Source organism: Bombina bombina, chromosome 4 (genome assembly GCF_027579735.1).
Source record: "Bombina bombina isolate aBomBom1 chromosome 4, aBomBom1.pri, whole genome shotgun sequence".
Taxonomy (NCBI): domain Eukaryota; kingdom Metazoa; phylum Chordata; class Amphibia; order Anura; family Bombinatoridae; genus Bombina; species Bombina bombina.
In genome coordinates this window covers 534105997-534119723 of record NC_069502.1, presented here as the reverse complement: position 1 = coordinate 534119723, position 13727 = coordinate 534105997, and positions in this window count along the sequence as shown.

Below are 13727 nucleotides of genomic sequence, written 5' to 3'. Positions count from 1 at the left end.
AGTTTAAACCCAGCATAAGTTTGGGAGAAACAGGGAGGTGAGAGAGGATATCTACTTACGAAATTGATAAAGGCATTCACAAATATTTATCAGGGTCTAACAGGGCCTACTAATACACTATAGCCCTTGGCTGACCTTCAGGGCTCCATGTACTAAGCAGTCAGCGAGCTACCCGCAACAAATCTCGCGCCCAAACTCGCAAACTGATATGTACAAAGCCGTCAATTATGTAAAAACTTGCATCTTTAAAATTGCGAGCGTACTTATCCGCCATACCTCGCTACCTCTCCATTTTTTACTGTAATTAGACACATTTGACCACCAACTCGCCAAAAACGAATGTACTAAAAAATCTATTTGTCCGCTCGCGTCAATTTCCGCTCCCACCTCGTTATTTTTGCCTCGCCACCTTTTAGGTGGCGGGCAAGGTACAAAACAATAGGAAAGTCACTCTAGACGCCAGTCTAGACATATATAAAAGGCAGTAATATCAGCATTGTACTTACATTGTTCATTTCAGCAGCTATGGAGAGAATTCTGTTTTTGTTTATTCTCCGTTTGATGCGAATCCGGGCTAGAAGACAGAATACTGGAAATGTAGCTAATCGATTGGTTAGAAGAAGGAGAGTTCGAGTCCCCCGTGTATTCCTTCCACGGGTTGGTTTGCACGGCCTTTCTGACCGAGAGATCATACAAAGATTCCGGCTTGATCGTGAATCGATATTACACCTGTATCGAGAGATTGAAGATCATTTGGAGCCGATGACTGCTCGTTCACAAGCTATTCCGGGACTTCTCAAACTATTAGCGGCATTGCATTTTTTTGCAACAGGCTCCTTTCAGGCAGTTTCTAGCGTCATTATTGGAATGAGTCAATCTGCTTTTTCACGCCACTTATCCAAAGTAATAGGGGCTATGATGGTTATTTTTCATCGATATGTTTGTTTGCCATCTACCCCTGAAGAATGGCAATCTATCAAGTCAAATTTCTATAGGATGGCTGGGATGCCCAATGTCCTAGGTGCCATAGACTGTACCCATGTTGCTGTAAGACCACTTCAAGCTCGTGAGGAGATCTATAGGAATCGAAAGCATTTCCATTCCTTGAATGTCCAGATGGTCTGTGACCCCCACATGAGGATTATCAGTGTCCGTTCTAACTTTCCTGGCTCCTGTCATGATTCTTACATTTTAAGGCAGACTGGGTTATACCGGAAGTTCGAGGAGGGAAATATGCCTGACGGATGGCTTCTAGGTAAGCATAACTGGCGTCTAATATGTCTCTCATTTCAATGTACCAAAATTGCGCCCAATTTGTCGACTGTAATCTGTATAGTTTAATTGTATTGTATAGTTCTGAATCTTTATAATTATTCTTATATTAATATTTATATTTATTATATCTTCTATTAGGAGATGGAGGGTACTCATGTACAGAATGGCTGTTGACTCCCTATAACAACCCACAGACCAGAAGTCAAGTACGTTTCAATGAAGCTCACCGATCTACCAGGGGGATTATTGAGAGGACTTTCGGTCTTTTGAAAATGCGGTTTCGATGTCTTGATCGTTCTGGTGGTGCTATGCAGTATGCACCAGAGAAAGTTGCCAAAATTATATTGGTTTGCTGCATACTGCACAATATTGCAATTAAAAGAGGCTGTCCATTAGAAGATGAAGATCCAATAGATACTGATGATTTACCAGAAGAAATATGTGTCGAACAAGCTAATAGGCGTGGAAATGCAACAAGGGACATGGTTTCAGAACAATATTTTGTGTTTGAGGATTAAAGTTTCAGTTGATCAATAAAAAACTTTCTTTATTAACTTGTCTCCATTTTTTTTTAAGAGTTAAGGTTATTAAAAATCACTCATGATAAACAGTTAAATACATAACAGTTGTTGCTCTTCAATTATCAAAGGTTTCAAATAAATAAAGTTTATGATCAAAGTTATTACAGACAATATATTATAGGTAATACATTGTCTTTGTGACATCACACTAGTGTCTACAGCTGCTCTCACTCTTTTACATATGTGATTATTGTAATGTAATCCCTCCATAGCTGATGCTAATTCATTGTATTGTGTCATTGAATTGTAGCTGTAACAAGCGACAGTATATTCAACAGTGCTTTATGTTATCAGATTGGATTTTTGAGTTAAAAAAGACTTGCTAATTTTATTTGTTTTATTCTAACCTCTATTTTTAACAGCTACTAGGTTTTCCCATATTCAAATAAATACCTTAAGGGATTACTCTTAGCACTTATTTTCTTAACCTTTATAATATATTTTTGCATTCAAGATTTGTTAAAAGAATAGTGGCATATAGAAAATAATGGCAAAATAAATTATTTTATTACAAAATTATAATCTTTAAACATTATATATTAACAATTGCAAACCAAAGTAACTTGTTAAACATATAAACACATATGAAAAAAAAGGAAATGTTTAGAAACCAAATAACAATTGTAAACCAAAATAAATTCTAATACATATAAACACATATGAAACAAAGAAAATGTTTATAAACAAAATAACAATTGTAAACCAAACAACATTTTAATACATATAAACACATATTTAAATAATTAAATGTTTATAAACAAAATAAAAATTGTAAACCAAATTAAATTTTAATACATAAAAACACATCTGAAACAAATAAAATGTTTAGAAACAATAACTATTGTAAACCAAAGTATAAATGTTAATACATATCAACACATCTGAAACAAAGAAAATGTATATGAAACAAATATCATTTGTAATAACTATAAACATCGATATTTACAAACCTTCATAAAATACATTAATCTACATATACATTATATTTTTCTCTATTTTTCGGGGATACATATCTATATCAATGCGCTAATGATTGACATAACGATTAATCACGTCATCGTCTAACATGTCGCGTCCTGAACCTTTTGGTGCTGGAGAATTGGTGATATTAGTTTATGCCATGGATAAATATTTCCCTAAACGGATTGGTGGTGTGAGGGGAGTGAGACAGGAATGCCGAGACAAAATTATATACGAGATGCTGAGAAGAATGCATCGTATTTCAAAAATTAAAAGAACAAGACGACAGTGTCTTAGAAAATATAGTGATTTGAAGAGAAGAGAACCGAAGTACTATAAATCGATTCGAAGATTGATAAGGACATGTAAGTTTCAAAATTATATATGAAATAATTTTTAATAATATAAAAAAAGGGTTTATTTTTGAACTGCGTCATCATTGACGAATCCAGGAAAATAAATATATTGACTATATTAGTATATACAATTGCAAAAAGTTACAAAAGTTAGCATGCAGAACTGAGTTAGTAGATTAAAATTTAACTATATAACTATATACACTTAAAAGGTTAGAAAACTTAGCATACAAAAATGAGTTAGTAGAGTAAAATATAACTATATTAGTATATAACATTGAAACATGCAGAACTGAGTTAGTAGAATAAAATATAAATATATTACTATATAACATTGAAACATGTTAGAAAAGTAAGCATGCAGAACTGAATGTTTTGAAAACCACAAATTAATTTGAATAATTATTTCAAATTTTTTTATTAAAATTTTTTATTATATATATGTTTATAGATATGAGAAGTAGGAGAATGAAGTGTGCACACCCACCACGCTACTTAAGGTCAATGTTGGTGCAAACACCCAGAAGTGAAGCTCTTTCTCCACCTTTGCCAATAACACTATTGGATATTGAATTATCTCCAAATCCATATGAAATTTGTCATAAAGAGACACAGACAGGTAATGACTTATTATTTAAATTTTAAATCATATATTTTAGGTTTTGGCTTAAAAAGTTTTAGCATGCAATATTAATCAAGTTGCTAATTTACTTCTATTATCATTTTTTTCCTCATTAACTTTCTATCTTTATTTGAAAAAGAGGGCATCTAAGCTAAGGAGCCAGCCAATTTTTGGTTGAGCACCATGGACAGCACTCTTTGATTGGTTCTGTCCAATTATCAAGTACAACACAGTTGGTTCACCAAAAATGGGCTGGCATCTAAACTTAGATTCTTGCTTTTCAAATAAAGATACAAAAATGAAGTAAAATATAATGTTTATTTAAATTGCATGCACTATCTGAATCATGAAACTTAGAAATTGGTTTCTATGTCACTTGTAATGATTATTATTATTATTGTTTTAAATAATATATACAAGGTTTTTGATTTAATAGTTTTCTATCTTTGTAATTTCGTTCATAGATATTACCATGGAAGAAATGGAAACTAGTATGGAAATGGAAGAATTTCAAAATCCTGATAGTGTGACAATATTTGAAGCATTAACTTCAGATGATACTCAACCAAGGATAGAAGTTTTACCAACAATGATGGTAGATAAAGGTATGTTTCATACTCAGTAATCTTAAATCTAAGAAAATACAAGTTTTAACTAATACATATATTGTATATTTCAAATAGGAGTTGGCTCAGATGAAAGCTTTAAAGGAGTGGACATAAGTGTGGAAGCTAATATAGTAGATAACGTAGATAACAGCACATCAGGAGGTAATATTGTTGATGAAAAACCCTATCATACATTGAATATGTATATGACAATTGAATTAAATTTTGCTTTTCATTTATTTTTCTACAGATTTATCTTCAACATCAACTATTGAGACTGCAGACAAAAGTACTCAGAGTTGTCTAGAAGATCATGTTAAACAAAAAATTTCTAAAATTAGGGCAACTTTGGCAATGTTAATGGAGCAAGTAGATTTTTTATACCGTAAATATGTAATTTGATTTCATTTTTTGTTTTGTCATGATTAATAACTGAGAAAAAGTTTTGTGTTGAAGAATCAAAAGTGAGTTTGAATTTATGTAAATAAACTTTTTTTTTGGCCATAAAAAAATTTGTCTTTATTAAATAATAACATTTTAAACTTAAAGGGACACTGTATCCAAATTTTATCTTTTGTGATTCAGATAGAGCATGCAATTTTAAGCAACTTTCAAATGTACTCCTATTATCAAATTTGCATGCTCTATCTGAATCACAAAAGAAAAAATTTGAGTACAGTGTCCCTTAAAAATACACAAACAATAACTTTGTACACAATATACAGAGTAAAAAAATTAACAGTGACTAACATTTTAAACTTAAAGGGACACTGTATCCAAATTTTATCTTTTGTGATTCAGATAGAGCATGCAATTTTAAGCAACTTTCAAATGTACTCCTATTATCAAATTTGCATGCTCTATCTGAATCACAAAAGAAAAAATTTGAGTACAGTGTCCCTTAAAAATACACAAACAATAACTTTGTACACAATATACAGAGTAAAAAAATTAACAGTGAATAACATTTTAAACTTAAAGGGACACTGTATCCAAATTTTATCTTTTGTGATTCAGATAGAGCATGCAATTTTAAGCAACTTTCAAATGTACTCCTATTATCAAATTTGCATGCTCTATCTGAATCACAAAAGAAAAAATTTGAGTACAGTGTCCCTTAAAAATACACAAACAATAACTTTGTACACAATATACAGAGTAAAAAAATTAACAGTGAATAACATTTTAAACTTAAAGGGACACTGTATCCAAATTTTATCTTTTGTGATTCAGATAGAGCATGCAATTTTAAGCAACTTTCAAATGTACTCCTATTATCAAATTTGCATGCTCTATCTGAATCACAAAAGAAAAAATTTGAGTACAGTGTCCCTTAAAAATACACAAACAATAACTTTGTACACAATATACAGAGTAAAAAAATTAACAGTGACTAGATAATAAAAAATGTTCACTCCAGACGTCGCCTCTTTGGGTCTGTTGTCGCCTCCCTTTCACTGACAATAGCCAACAGAGATTGTAATGTCCTTTCGCTGATGCTCAAAGCTCTGTTAATTTGATGGTTTTTCTCTTCATCCATCTGCCTCTGCCACTGGAACATCTCTGTTTGCAGCTGTAATTTCTGCATCTCTATCTCATTCCTTTGCCTTTCGATTTCCACATTTTTTTCTGACAGAGCAGCCCAGCGTTCAATATTAGTGTTAATAATATTCTGCATTTCTCTGTGGTCCTCTCTGTATTGCCTTGCCAGTGTCAACATTTCCCTCAATGCAACATCGCCAAATTGTCCTTCTGCCGGTGTATTGTCAATATTTACACCACCTGTTTGCAGTTCAATTGGTGGTGCCTGTGTTTCAACAGGTTCATCAATGTTTTCTGGTGTGTGAATTTCATCCGGTTGCGCATCTCCCAAATCTTCAAGAATATCTGGAGTCTCACTTCCATCATGCCCTCCTGGTGGTTCATCTTGAATGGGATTTTCCACTATCGGCATGAGATTGATAGTGATCTCCCTTGATGAGTTTTCTTCTTCTAGATCAAGACATAACAAATTGTTAGTAAATAAAAATAAAATGTTATAAAAACACTTGCAGAAATAGAATAGAAGGAGAGAGCAGATACAACCGTCATACAACAATTTAAGTTACATTATATATATATACATATATGATACATACCATCAAATAATGGAGATGAATGTCCAGTCAATCTCTGGAAAAGACGTCCCAAATCACCTATAAAAAAATAAATAACATAAAAATAAATAAAATGCTTTTTTGTCAATGTAACGATATATTCAAAATTATTAATGGAAATGTATTTTGCAATTAACTGGACACTGAAGCAAAAATAATCTTTTTGAGAATAAGATATATTGCATGGAATTTCTATCAGCTTTCTTATGTAATACTATGATCAATTCTCAAAAAGAAAATAATGATAAATTTTAAAAAAATTAGAAAGTTGATTAAAATAGCATGCATGCTCTACAAGAATCCTCATTTAAAAAAATATGTACAAGATCTCGAAATAGAATATGTCAATAATGACATTTGACATTTAAAAAAAAAATAAAAAAATAAAAATTGAGAGATAAAAGAGATAAAACACACAACATTGAAATTATTCATTTGTAAAGTACTTACCAGTTGCTCTACCAACACCAGTTTGTGGAGTGCTGGTCCTTAGATCCGGAAGTGTGTCCGCCGAGGAAGTTGTGTGTGTAACATTAGATGATGAGCGTATAAATTGTCCATGTGTAAAACTGGCCGAAGGTCTTGAAACAGCTGCACCGGGTGGTCTCGAAACCGCAGAAGAAGAAGTAGAACAAGTGGGCACCTCGTTACTCCTCACAGGCTCTGCTGTTGTTGGCATCGCTTAAAAAAAAAAAAAAAAAAAAAAAATTAGGTTTATTTTTATTTATATTTGAAACTGAAAGTTAAAACTGTTAATAATAATAATTACAGCAGTGAATGCAGGCTCAATCATTAAAGGGACATGCCAACCACCTTTTTTTATGATTTGGAAAGAGAATGCAGTTATAAACATCTTTATAATTTACTTATATTATCTAATTTGTTTTATTCTATAGATATTCTTTGTTGAAAAGCATTTGATTGATGCACAAAGAAGCCTCGTGTGATTGGCTCAACATGTGTATTTATTTTTCTTCAACTAAGAATATCTAGAAAATTGAAGTAATATGTTGTTTAAATTTCAATTCTCTATCCGAATCATTAATAAAAGATTTTGGGTTTAGTGGCCCTTTAAAGGGACATGAAAAAAAATAATTACCTTTACAAATTGCATAAGAAAATGCTTTTTTAAAAATATTTAAATGTATTATGTTTTTGCATTCATTGGATTTTTATACTTTGAGGAAAAGCAAATCTATACAGGCACAGTAAATGATCATTGGTTGATGCACATAGATGGTTCATGTGACTGCGTCAACTATGTGCATAGCTATATCTGAAAAATGTATGTTTATAAAGCGGAGAACAATTTTGAAAGATGCTAACAATAATATTCTATAGTGAAATAACGCAACATGGAAGTCAATAGATCAGAAATTTAAGAAGGCATGTGATCTGGGGTTAGTCTCATGATTAATGTCGGACATACAATATTATTTTAATAGTTTCAAATTACATTATTTCTATTGTCATTATCTCTTTAAGGTTTCTATGCAATACTGGTTTGAAAATAAACACATGGGTGTTATCTTTAGGGATCACTATATTAATAATCAACAAATCTTTAGTTCCGTTAGACCATTAAAAAAAAGGCAGTATAACAATACTATTATTGTACAATCCCTTATACATATATGAGACATAAATGATAACAGTATTTGGGGCCTAAATGGCTTGTACAATCCCTTATACATATATGCGAGATAAATTATTACAGTATTTCGGGCCTAAATGGCTTGTACAATCCCTTATACATATATGCGACATAAATGATTACAGTATTCAGGGCCTAGATGGCATATAGGATACTGAAGCGTAAGAAGTCAGATAATGTTATTTTAAAGAAATATATATTGGAGACAATAACCTATCATAACTTTAAAAAGAACATTTAAGTCAACTATGTTGTACATTTACCTCTTAAATCACTGTCACAATCATCCGTTATGCCAGTGATGATCTCCGGTCCCAGACGCTGAACAAGCTTCTGCTCATAGTCATTGAGGTCTGCCACATATGCTGGTCCACCTCCGGTAGCACGTGCCGAATTTTTCTCTCTGGCCAATTTAGCTTTGGCGAAGCGTTTAATGTCGTTGTAACGCTTCTTCAGCTGATCGACATCCTTTTTTGCTGGACCCTGGGCACTAACAGCGTCACTGATCCTTTGCCAGATCTGCTTCCTTCTAGAAAAATTTGTCTGTTTGACACGACATCCAAACAAATAATCATAAGAGTCAATAATCATATCAATCAAAACGACGTTTTGCTGATGAGAAAAGTGAGGATTCTTGGATTTTGAAGCGGTTTCAGATCCAGATGAAGCCATATCGAAATAGTAAATAAAGATCTCAAAAACGAGCGCTCTGTAATTACTCTCCAAAAATTTTGGAACAATAATAAAGTTGTTTAGAAAACTTGTCCATTTATAGGAGCAAAATTCTATTCCCGCGTCTACTATGACGTTCATGACACCTTACATGTCACGTGTTAACAATTGGCCAGACAATTGAACTGAAAGTTAAGTACATCAGCTTATTCGCGGCGAGCGAGGCGTCAAATTTATCAATATTCCGCCACTGCTCGCGGCGGGCTAGAGGTGTCTATTTGTTGTGGGATTATTAGTACATAGCTACAGCGGACACCATTTCGCCCGCGGCGAGTAACGGCGAGTTTAGCCGCGTCTAAAATGACAGATGAATTGACGGCTTAGTACATGGAGCCCTCAGTCTTTATAAAAGCTGAATTTAGGCTGCTCCTGTACTCTCTGGGTATATTTCAATATTTCTGGGTTCCCAGTCTATCATCATAATGGGCCTACAGAGTTTGTCCTGGAAACCTCTTTGTCCCTTACGCTGAATTTCTTTTTTTTTTTTAGGTTTAATAAGGTCCAGGGACTGATTTCACTCTCTTAAATTAAGGATGATATAAAATAACTAAACATTTCAGCACTAAGAATAAGATACTGCCGAAAAGCTAATCAAGTGGTCAAAGCCTTTATTTTCTCTGTAATAATTAAGCTACAAAAGATGATTGAACTGCTGAATAAGTGCATTATAGCTGCATAAACTATTTCTCTTAATAAAAGTTATTGTAGTCAGCCTGATCCTGAGGTATCGATTACAAGTTCACTCACCGCTCACCTACAGACAACGCTGGTATTACAGGTTTTTACAAACCCCGGCGTTAGCCGCAGAAAAGTGAGCAGAGAGAAAAATTTTGCTCCACATCTCACCTCAATACCAGCGCTGCTTACGTTAGCAGTGAGCTGGCTAAACATGCTCGTGCATAATTTCCCCATAGGAATCAATGGGGGAGAGCCGGTTGGAAAAAAACTAACACCTGCAAAAAAGCAGCGTAAAGCTCCTAACGCAGCCCCATTGATTCCTATGTGGAAATAAAATTTATGTCTACACCTAACACCCTAACATGGACCCCAAGTCTAAACACCCCTAATCTTACACTTATTAACCCCTAATCTGCTGCCCCAAACATCGCCGACACCTGCATTATATTATTAACCCCTAATCTGCAGCTCCGGACACCGCCGCCACCTACATTATAGTTATGAACCTCTAATCTGCTGCCCCCAACATTGCCGACACATACATTATATTTATTAACCCCTAATCTGCCGTCCCCAAATGTCGCCGCAACATAACTACAATTATTAACCCCTAATATGCCACCCCAATGTCGCCGCCACAATATTAAAGTTATTAACCCCTAAAACTAAGTCTAACCCTAACCCTAACACCCCCCTAAGTTAAATATAATTTAAATAAAACAAACTAAATTTTCTATAATTAAATAAATTATTCCTATTTAAAATTAAATACTTACCTATAAAATAAACCCTAAGCTAGCTACAATATAACTAATAGTTACATTGTATCTATCTTAGGGTTTATTTTTATTTTACAGGCAAGTTTGTATTTATTTTAACTAGGTACAATAGTTATTATATAGTGATTAGAACAGCCAATAGGGTTGAAGTTCAATCCTATTGTCGAAATAGAACAGCCAATAGGATTGAAGTTCAATCTTATTGGCTGATTGCATCAGCCAATAGGATTTTTTCTACCTTAATTCCGATTAGCTGATGCTGAATTCTATCAGCCAATCAGAATTGAAGGGACACCATCTTGGATGGCGTCATTTAAAGGAACCTTCATTCAGTCATCGGATCAAGAAGGAAGAGGATGCTCCGCGTCGGATGTCTTGAAGATGGACCCGCTCCGCGCCGGATGGATGAAGATAGAAAATGCCGTCTTGATGAAGACTTCTGCCCATCTGGAGGACCTCTTCTTCCCAGCTTGGATGAAGACTTCTGCCCGTCTGGAGGACCACTTCGCCCGGCTTCGTTGAGGACTTCGGCCCGGTTGGGTGAAGACTTCTCAAGGTAGGGTGATCTTCAAGGGGTTAGTGTTAGGTTTTATTAAGGGGGGATTGGGTGGGTTTTAGAGTAGGGTTGGGTGTGTGGGTGGTGGGTTTTAATTTTGGGGGGTATTGAACTTTTTTTTAAAGGTAAAAGAGCTGATTACTTTGGGGCAATGCCCCGCAAAAGGCCCTTTTAAGGGCTATTTGTAATTTAGTATAGGGTAGGGATTTTTATTATTTTGGGGGCTTTTTTATTTTATTAGGGGGATTAAATTATGTGTAATTAGTTTAAAAAACTTGTAATTATTTTATTATTTTTTGTAATTTAGTTTTGCTTTTTTTCGTACTTTAGATAATTTTATTTAATTGTATTTAATTGTAGTTAATTTAGGGAATTAATTTAATTATAGTGTAGTGTTAGGTGTAATTTTAACTTAGGTTAGGTTTTATTTTAAGAGTAAATTTGTCTTTATTTTAACTAGGTAGTTATTAAATAGTTAAATAACTATTTAATAACTATTGTACCTAGTTAAAATAAATTCAAAGTTGCCTGTAAAATAAAAATAAACCCTAAGATAGATACAATGTAACTATTAGTTATATTGTAGCTAGCTTAGGGTTTATTTTATAGGTAAGTATTTAGTTTTAAATAGGAATAATTTAGTTAATTGTAGTAATTTTATTTAGATTTATTTAAATTATATTTAAGTTAGGGGGGGTGAGGGTTAGACTTAGATTTAGTGGTTAATACATTTAATATAGTTGTGGCGATGTTGGGGGCGGCAGATTAGGGGTTAATAAATGTAGGTAGGTGTCGGCGATGTTAGGGGCGGCAGATTAGGGGTTAATAAAATTTAACTAGTGTTTGCGATGCAGGTGTGCGGCAGTTTAGGGGTTAATATATTTTTATAATGGCGGCGATGTCCGGTTCGGCAGATTAGGGGTTAAATATTTTATTTTAGTGTTTGCGATGTGGGGGGCCTCGGTTTATGGGTTAATAGGTAGTTTATGGGTGTTAGTGTACTTTTTATCACTTTAGTTAAGAGTTTTATACTACGGCGTTAGCCCATAAAACTCTTAACTACTGACTTTAAAATGCGGTACCAGGCTTGACAGGAGAGGGTCTACCGCTCACTTTTTACTCATAATACCGGCGCTATGCAAGTCCCATTGAAAAAATAGGCGCCTAGATTACGAGTCTTGCGCTAGCCTTAAAAAACAGCATTGAGAGGTCCCAATGCTGCTTTTTAAAGCCCGCTGGTATTACGAGTCTTTAAATTACAGGTGTACCGCTCACTTTTTTGGCCAGAGTCGAAAATACCGCAAATCCACTTACGTCAATTGCGTATCCTATTTTTTCAATGGGATTTTCCTAACGCTGGTATTACGAGTCTTCAAAAAAGTGAGCGGTACACCCTCTCCTGTCAAGACTGGTACCGCATTTTAAAGTCAGTAGTTAAGAGTTTTATGGACTAACGCCGTAGTATAAAACTCTTAACTAAAGTGCTAAAAAGTACACTAACACCCATAAACTAGCCCCCACATCGCAAACACTAAAATAATTTTTTTAACCCCTAATCTGCTGAACCGGACATCGCCGCCACTATAATAAATATATTAACCCCTAAAACCGCTGCACTCCCACATCGCAAACACTAGTTAAATTTTATTAACCCCTAATCTGCAGTCCCTAACATCGCCGACACCTACCTACATTTATTAACCCCTAATCTGCCGCTCCCAATGTCGCCGCAACTATATTAAATGTATTAACCCCTAAATCTAAGTCTAACCCTAACACCCCCTAACTTAAATATAATTTAAATAAATCTAAATAAAATTACTACAATTAACTAAATTATTCCTATTTAAAACTAAATACTTACCTATAAAATAAACCCTAAGCTGGCTACAATATAACTAATAATTACATTGTAGCTATCTCCGGGTTTATTTTTATTTTACAGTCAACTTTGTATTTATTTTAACTAGTTACATTTGTTATTAAATAGTTATTAACCATTTAATAGCTACCTAGTTAAAATAAAGACTAATTTACCTGTAAAATAAAACCTAACCTAAGTTAAAATTACACCTAACACTACACTATAATTAAATTAATTCCCTAAATTAACTACAATTAAATACAATTAAATACAATTATTTAAAGTATGAAAAAAACCCACTAAATAACAGAAAATAATAAAATAATTACAAGTTTTTTAAACTAATTACACCTAATCTAATCCCCCTAATAAAATAAAAAAGCCCCCCAAAATAATAAAAAGCCCTACCCTATACTAAATTACAAATAGCCCTTAAAAGGGCCTTTTGCGGGGCATTGCCCCAAAGTAATCAGGTCTTTTAGCTGTAAAAAAAGTACAATATCCCCCCAACATTAAAAACCACCACCCACACAACCAACCCTACTCTAAAACCCACCCAATCCCCCCTTTATAAAACCTAACACTAACCCCTTGAAGATCACCCTACCTTGAGAAGTCTTCACCCAACCGGGCCGAATTCCTCAACGAAGCCGGGTGAAGTGGTCCTCCAGACGGGCAGAAGTCTTCATCCAAGCTGGGAAGAAGAGGTCCTCCAGATGGGCAGAAGTCTTCATCAAGACGGCATCTTCTATCTTCATCCATCCGGCGCGGAGCGGGTCCATCCATCTTCAAGACATCCGACGCGGAGCATCCTCTTTTTTCTTGATCCGACGACTGAATGAAGGTTCCTTCAAATGATTTCATCCAAGATGGTGTCACTTCAATTCCGATTGGCTGAATTCTATG